Source organism: Amblyomma americanum, chromosome 11 (assembly GCF_052857255.1).
Source record: "Amblyomma americanum isolate KBUSLIRL-KWMA chromosome 11, ASM5285725v1, whole genome shotgun sequence".
NCBI classification, from domain to species: domain Eukaryota; kingdom Metazoa; phylum Arthropoda; class Arachnida; order Ixodida; family Ixodidae; genus Amblyomma; species Amblyomma americanum.
Window position 1 is genome coordinate 38,443,488 of NC_135507.1, and position 8,341 is coordinate 38,451,828.

The window sequence follows — 8,341 nt, forward strand, 5'->3', positions numbered from 1 at the left end:
GTGACCCGTTTTGCTTTGTTATACATTCTAGTCGTGAAGAAATTTCTAAAACGTAACCTACGCAGAGGGAAGAAAAGCGTCATGAATTTGCAGCTTTCACTGTGAATAGAGTGCAAATGATAGACGATAATTATTCAAAGTCGTCCACATTTGCAAACGCTGTCTGTTCCTTAGTTCTATTCTATAGTCAGGACGACTGTAATTCTAGAGCCACTTATTAGTACATGAAGTAAAAAGAAAAAATTTAGAAAACCCTAAAGAAGTGAGAGAAGCATTCACTCATTCTTCACAAAACTAAAATTATATTAAATGCGAGGGAAGCATTCAGCCACGTGTCAGAAATCTCCTCTTCGCAGGCCAGCATATGAGCTTTTGAGATGAAGTTTATGTGGATGATCTTCTGTGTTCTCAGTACTCTCATTGCAATCTCTGAGTAAGCGTAACCTTTTTTTTTACTGCATGCAATAAAAAAAATTATCTATTAGTGTTCCCTATGAAAATGTGTGAAGCAGACAGTCGTTAGCAGGAACGCCTGGGGGCAGTGTAGGTGGGTACGAATGGTTTCTGTACGTGGAAGTATTATGACTCTCTTCTTGGCAAATAAGCCTATACAATTTTACAAGTGAAGTATGGCTGGGAATGTGTTTGGATGCATTGTACGCTATACAATGTGCATGTATAACGTTTTATAGGATGAAGTACAATTATTGCACTCGTATTTTCTGCATGGCCGTACTCTTGCTAATTCCGATTGGGAAGCAAGCCCTCTGGTAAAAGGGGATACACTTCACCTGTTACAAAATCTTGGAAAAAAATAACCGGAAGTGAAGCACTTAAAGCGCTGAACTTAGCGTTGGCAACCTGGCATGCTACTTCTTGACTACCACAGGGACCAGTGTCAGTGATATTTAGAACAAATGTATATATGCACCATTTTCTGTCTCGAGGAAGCTTCCGTGCATACATTTTGCACCATTGTTTAAACCCGCTAAGTGGCTGCACACTTAGATTTGGCACAGCTCAGTAAACGATGAAACAGTGTGTGCGACAGCGGCACACGGCAGAACATCTTCGACTGGAGGCAATTTCAAGGGTCACTGTATGCTAAAGGCTTGCATTTCTGAACGGAGAGAACATCCATCCGCGTGTATCTTTTTTTATTGAAAAACTCTGCAGCTTCACTTGCTGCCACGTGGATCATTCACATCGTTGTAACACTGCGATATGAAATATTTGGCCTTATGCTTGACGACGAATCCCGCAGGTTTGAGTAGAGTTCGTCGAAGTTTTTTCCTTCCCTGCGTAGCCAGTTTTTTTGTAGCGATAGCTACACTACTCCAGCCACTTCGCGAGGTCAGCGTGGCTGCGCGCTGAGCCGTGGCACCACCGCTCTGCCAGCTGTGCGCATCCGCGGTGTGACGTCATAGCCCGCAGCTGGTGTGCGCGCCGCGCGCCTCGCTGCTGCACCGACGGCGGAGCAGGCACCTCCCGCCTCCTCAGTCCTGACGTCAGAGCACGCAGCTGGTGTGCGCGCCGCGCGCCTACATTTCGAGCCTTCAGCGCAGCGGCGCCGTGGCTGCCGTGGCAGCTGCCGGCGACGCTGCGCACCGGCGAAACAGAGTGAGGGAGGAGTGGAGAGGGGGAGAGGGGGAAGAGTGAATCCACGTCCAGGGACGAAGATGAAGAAGGAACGCCCAACGAAAAGCAGCGGCGAAAAACTGACTTTGCAATTCGACTGAGCGAGTTCCACTCGGCCAGCTGTAACTATCGCGTCACTCCTGGTTTAACTAAAGCTAAATCACAGCCATCTTTTTTCGGAATATTGCTATTTTGGAACAAATGTACGAAATATTGAATGGCACTCACCACGGGCATAAAATGTTTCTCTTGCGCAATAGACGCGCAGCATATTTACAAAAAATGCGACAGTTCAGGACCGGTGTCTTCTTTTACTCATCAATGAAACTGCATGCCTTCGCAGAATGCTACTTATTGTGATCGTTTCATAAAGTATATGACTCTCTCCGCCGGTGGAGAGATGTTTTTATTCACGTGCTGCAGAATCAGTGCCTGCCTTACTTTGCTGGATAGGCAGGTCAGATTTGACCATAAAGCTTCGCTTTATTGGACAAGCAAGCAAAATCAATCTTTTCCTATGTGTAGAATTTGCGCCCTGGCAATTTCGGTTTCTAGAAGGAAGCGTTTCCCTCTTTAGGCCACATGGGAGGTTCAGACTGCAGCTAGGGAGAGTACCGCAACCAGTGAGGTACAGCTAATAACTGATAAGGTACAACGTTGTATAGTACACGAGTAAGCATTTACACATCAGCATTAAAATAGTTATTTTCTCTATGCCATCTCTTGTTTCGTATTGAAATTAACCGGCCTTCAAAATCGCGATTAATAATGATGACCGCCCAAAAACATAATCGAATGTTTGAATCCGAGGGGTTACATTATGCGTGGCAAGCGTTAGAAAAACGCCGGATGCGGGCCAGCTGCGCCGAGTCCGCTGCCCTAGGACACGCGCTGTGAGCGCTTGAAGAGATGCAGCAAATTTAAAAAAATGGATTTTCTATCAAGTAGGACGTTTTGATTGAACATAGCTTTTGTGTTCTGCATAAAGTTTCAAGACAAGAGCAAACGACAGGCAAGGAAGCAATTCCTTACTGGTGTTTATTTCAGCACAAGAGTGCGTGGTTGGCACATTCTTATCATTTAACTTAAACTCATGACATTGACGTCTTATATGTCTGTACGGGCTGTGTATGACGAAAACAATGAGAGAATTTTCGTCATTTAGCCAAATTCCTCAGCAAGACCCATCGGTGGTCAGGTCTCTTCCCCATCAGAAGAGGAACTCAAAAGCTTTGCCGGGGACTATCAATTGAGCTGGAAGTTCTAAATATGAACCAGTTTAGTTTTTCTTAGAAATGAATATCATTTCCCATTTGTTGCTTTAATTATCAGTATAGATGTGTAATCACTTGTACCGGATACAATTCTCGGTCTTTTTTTTTAGTGCACTGTTTTCGGGCCGCTGTTTGATCCTCTGGAAAAATGCTTTTATGAACGAGCCTTACGTGCTCTACATATAAAGCTACTAAGGCACAATTTTTTCCATCCCATTCTATTTCATTCTTGTCACATCCCTGTTTAAGTATCTGGTCCAAAAATATTTTGCGGAACATGGAAAAAGGGGCAAATCAGAGCCAAGTGATATACAATTAATTATATCCCCTGCCATTGCACTCTAGAATATCCTGGATGTTATTTCTATACAGGTCACATTAAAAAATGCTGTTGACCCGAATTGTTGGGTGTGCCTTGGCTAAGCGCATACCAAGAGCAAAGAACAACCACTCGGGATAAAGAACTCAGGCGATTGACGCAAACAACTTGTTTATGTTTATTCTTCACAGTGAGCTGTTTTGTGTCGCTAGGTCCTGTATTTGAGGTAATGATGTCATTGATTTTCAAACACCAGCGGTTTTGAACGTGGACAAATTTATGACGCTCCTTTAATTCTAATTACAGCGAACTTTTGTAGCATTTCAAAACCACGGCCTTTTTCAGCGCGAGGATATTCGTATTCATTCTTCTGTGGCGCCAGTATTGGTCGACATTTTCTTGACCAGCATAGATCGTTACCTCATGTGCTATTGAAATTACGAGATAATTATAAAAGTTTTTAGATACGTAGATCACTATTTGGTTTCCTTAAAGAGCAACCGGCTTTGACACGCACAGATTTGGGTCATGATGTTTTATTTGTCTCTAAACGAAATTGCAGAGGTGTTACCTCCACCCACAAATAAACCAGACCAGAATAGACCGCAAATTTTAGATGTTAAACGATCATAACAACAGATCACACGTGCTGAACGTATGTACTTGCAGCGTCAAATGAAACGCGAACTGCGGAGCGCATGGCGAAAGGCCCACTTTAATACGTAAGCCTATCGCCATCAGAGACAGGCGAGCTCATCCGGTTAGCGATAGTTTTTCTTCTGCTTTCTTCGACGTTCATTTCCTCGCTTTGCCACTGGAGCGCCACATTCCTGCTTCCCACCGATCTCAACTTGCTGAGGGCGGTTTCGCTGCCAGCACTGGCTGTGGCACGCGTGTGGGAAACAAGCGCTTTTATCTCACTGGCTTGCAGCGCTTTGATTTCGCTTCCATCATCGCTTCCATCAGTGTCTGGTTGGGATGGGAACAGTGAAAGATACCAAGCGGGTAGCGGTCGGTGTCCAACGAGGCAGTTCCCGAATCACGTGTTTTAGTAGTGATCAGAACTTCACCGCCGCAGGACAAGCTCAAATTCCCTGGAGTTAAACAATCACGCGTCAATGTGCGGCCTGAATAGAGAGCGCGAATCGTTTCTCGTTGCCGTCACGGTGCGCAGCAGCGCTATGGCAATGCGATAATGCAAAGGAAACGAGTCATCCAGTGGCTACAATTACTAGAATTTTCTAGGCACTTAAGTTTTTAGTCAAGTGTTCTAAACAGTATGATTTTGTTCTCGTCACCAAACACAACGTTCTTTTGCAGTAACTCCAGTGTGAACGCTGTTATAGTCTTCTTCCACTTTCAGATCTCAGCCTTTTCCCAATTTGAAACGGAGACCTGTGATTCAACGGACACCTTACTGTCCTCGTTTGGTAAACACATCTTATCCTATTGTTTCGTCAATGTTTTGTGCAAACGGTGCCAAATACGAGAAACTGCGTGTGTTTTCTTGCCATGGGAACATACCGAAATTTAAACGCCCTGAAGCGGCTGTATTCTTTAATTACAGGACGCAGTAGTGTAACCAACACGCGAAGAAGAACATTTGAATAATGGGCGGGCTCTAGTATTCTACTGTGCTTCGAAAATTTTAGGGAGAACTTCCTCGGCTCAGATTAATGGCATTTAAATGCAGCAGGTGATATTCCTATGCCGTTTTGAAGCCAGGTTTCCATATCCCTTCTTGTCAATGGGATCAGCACCAAAATTTGCTGCCCTCCTATCGAAAGGATATTATGACCTGTTTGGGGACCTCTGTAGCTCTATAAGCGTCGGAAGGTGTACAACAAAAATAGTTGCTTCTGTTTCTCACCAAACATAAAATCAGATAGGCGGATACATTACGGTTGCATGTTTGGTACTTGTAATTGTTTTAAATTCTGAGGTTTAGCGAAAACAGACAGGAGTACAGGACTACGGATAAATTTTGGCACTGTGTGGTTCTTTAGCAAGCACTAACATCACGCAGCACTCGTTGTTTTTTTTATTTCTGCTCCATCAAACTACAGTCGCTGCGGCTAGTACAAAACCTCCTACCTTTGAATCAGTAGCCAGATGCCAAAGTCATTGAGCAAATGAGGGTGAATATTTCTTAATTCCTCCTACAAACTCGGGTCGCTGTTGACCCCAGCTACCTTTACTGTCCCTCAAAATCTCCACCACTATCCTCAGGAACATGGCATAATTTTCAGCGCACTAAATATTCAGCCCACAACCGCATCCTCGTTTTTATTTCAACTAGTGTATCTCGCAATCTGTTTCAGCGCACTTCACTTTTATGATGTCTTTAAAGTCAGCGCGTTATTACTGTAGCGTTTTAGTACAGCGTAACGTGCGTTTCAGTTAGTGAACACAAAGCGCTTGTAGCGAACTGTCTCAAGTCTTCTGGCCGAGAGTCGAGTTAAACTTCTAAGAGGGAACCTCCTACAAATCTAAAACGATCTGACGCCAACAATTACAACCTTGGGCTTGAAAAAATTCTACGTTAATGATTGATGGCAGCTGTGAGAGCATCGAAAGTTTATGTTTTCTCGAATTGGAAATGATAGAAGTAGAAAGAAATTACGAAGCAATGCGCAAAGCTATACAACTGATTTTCTGGATGTCCTTGCTATAATGAGAACATTTACCGTACGTGTTTGCACTTGAATGGTTGAGAGCTCTTGAAAGTACTCCAGTAGGAAACGTCTTCTAGATAGGATCTGCTAAGTTACAAGCCGAAGCAGAAAAATAATGTTTTGTTTTCATAATATATTTTGCATTAAAGCATGTGGTAATAAATGCGGTATATATTAAACTGCTGGTAGTTATATCAGGTCAAAGAAAAGTGTATGATTGGGCGTGCTCAATTTTGTTCCCGCACTTTAAACCAACTTTCCTGCTGCTTAATTCATGGGGAAAGCGCGATTTTTTTTTCCTAATTTTGCCCTGTTGACAGGTATAGCCACATATTGCGCATTCTAACAGACTCAAAACTAGAGAACAATGATCGCATGACTCCTGTTGTAACGTTTTCGAGCGGACAACCTGCTAAAAATGAGGGGAAGCATATTGGAGATGTGGAAAGCCCGGATTGTAAGGCGAAAACCCAGACAGACAAACGAATGGCGTTCCTATCAATTGTTTTTATAACTGAACCAACCACGAGACCGTCAATGAAGCTTTGTATACGACATGGACCTGTACTCTTGTCGTTTATTGTACTCTTTATTTACATGTCACCTTAGTGCGCATTCATAAAAAGAAAGGTTCAAGCTCTTCAGAGGTGCTAATATAGGCCGCATTAATATATGTTACAAACTTATAGAACGGCAGCGGGAGTGAATAATTCATCACTGTGCAATGAGTATAATTCATCTCCTAGGTATGTTTATGTTTTTGGCGGTACAGATTACAGCCAATACTATACTGTATTTAACGTGAGCGTTTCACAACAGTGCCTCTATGCTAGCGTATTCTTCCTCATCCACTTTCTACAATGCTTCTAACTGGTATACACAGAACTTCATCGTTTGCTTCAGCATGAATTAATCACGCGCGCAACCTGTACACATTTCATATTGTGTAAATAGTTCGTCTATATACCTCTCCCCCTATCCTCTCTTCCTGTCTCCTCCCCTCTTTCGTTGTCCCCGCCGCAACAAATAAATATGCCCCTTTTTTCTATTTAGTGCCCTCTGAGGAGCAAGCCTGGGAACCGTTGCGGACCAGATTGCATATGCGTGGAAATGCCCCTGGTATATGCTGGATTCCAGAATCCGTGCGTGTGGTCCCCGGCAGTAGAATTGCGAAAGGGGTATCCAAAGAAGAATGTCGTTGTCGCCGCCGCAACAAATAAATAAAGTAGGCGTTCTCATAAAAGACACGATTGTGTGCGTTTCTCCTGACGGCACAGGCAAACATATTGACAAGCCGCCGTTGCGGCTCAGTGATTATGGTGTTCGGCAGCTGACCCGACAGACGCGGGTTCGATGCCGGCCGCGGCGGTCACATTTCGATGGAGGCGAAATGCTACAGGTCCGTGTATTGTGCGATGAGTGTGCCCGTTAAAGAAACCCAGGTGGTCGAATTCTCCGGAGGCCTTCACTACGGCGTCCCTCATAGCCTGATTCGGTTTCAGACGTTGTGCCCCATAAACAACAACCCATCCTCATAGAGCTGCCGCGGTGGCTGAGTGGTTATGGCGCTCGGCTGCTAGCCCGAAAGACGCGGTTTCGATCCCGGCCGCGGCGGTCGAATTTAGATGGAGGCGAAATTCTAGAGGCCCGTGAACTGTGCGATGTCAGTGGTCGAAACCCCAGGTGGTCGAAATTTCCGGAGCCCTTCACTACGGCATCTCTCATAGCCTGAGTGGCTTTGGGACGTTAAACCCCTTAAACCAAACCTAAACCAACCATCCTCATAGGTTAGGATTCTGAGGACTTACAGCCAGAGCCTAGTCCTTCCTGTGCGCCCTAGGAGATAACTCACAGGAGTTAGTAAAAAATATTAAAAAGAAATAAAAGACGCGATTTATTCATTAGCTCGCAAAGATCGCTGTGTTCCGAGTTTGTGTCATAATAAAAAGCTTTATAATCTGCCGCAACCGGCACAGCTGATGGGTCGAAACACCGGAAGCGGATGTGGTGGTTCGGATGCAGCGAAAAAGGTCAAAGAAACCGGACGGTGACGTCAGACACATAGCGTACGCAGCAGAGGCTCGACAGCCAGCATGGAGGCGCGCTCTGAAGGAACCTGTAGCTTCGAAGTGAACTCGTCGATGTTACATCGTTTTTCGGCACGTGAAATTGCTATAAACTGCGTACGGGACTTTCGCTTCGTCTTGTCTTGCCTATCAAAAATTGAATGGACGATAAATTCGGCCTGTTTTTTATTTCTTTGGACGATTCGGTAGCTTTTAGGCCTAACGAGCACCAGTTTGTTGCAGAAATTTTTCTCTTCATACAGACTTGATGGCGTCACCGAGTTTTGTCGTCTGTGTATGTTGGATGATGTAACACATAGCAGAATGACGCGCAAAATACTTGCATTTACGGCGCGCAAACGTGCATTT

At 44.4% G+C, this 8,341-nt stretch overlaps 1 long non-coding RNA gene across 1 annotated transcript; it reads left to right on the plus strand.

Moving 5' to 3' along the window:
• Window positions 1–296: 296 nt before the first annotated feature.
• On the plus strand, window positions 297–7,113 carry LOC144109999 (uncharacterized). The gene is made up of 3 exons (XR_013309672.1): window positions 297–433; window positions 4,595–4,661; window positions 6,960–7,113. It is a non-coding gene; the product is annotated as an uncharacterized LOC144109999 (long non-coding RNA).
• Window positions 7,114–8,341: the final 1,228 nt, after the last annotated feature.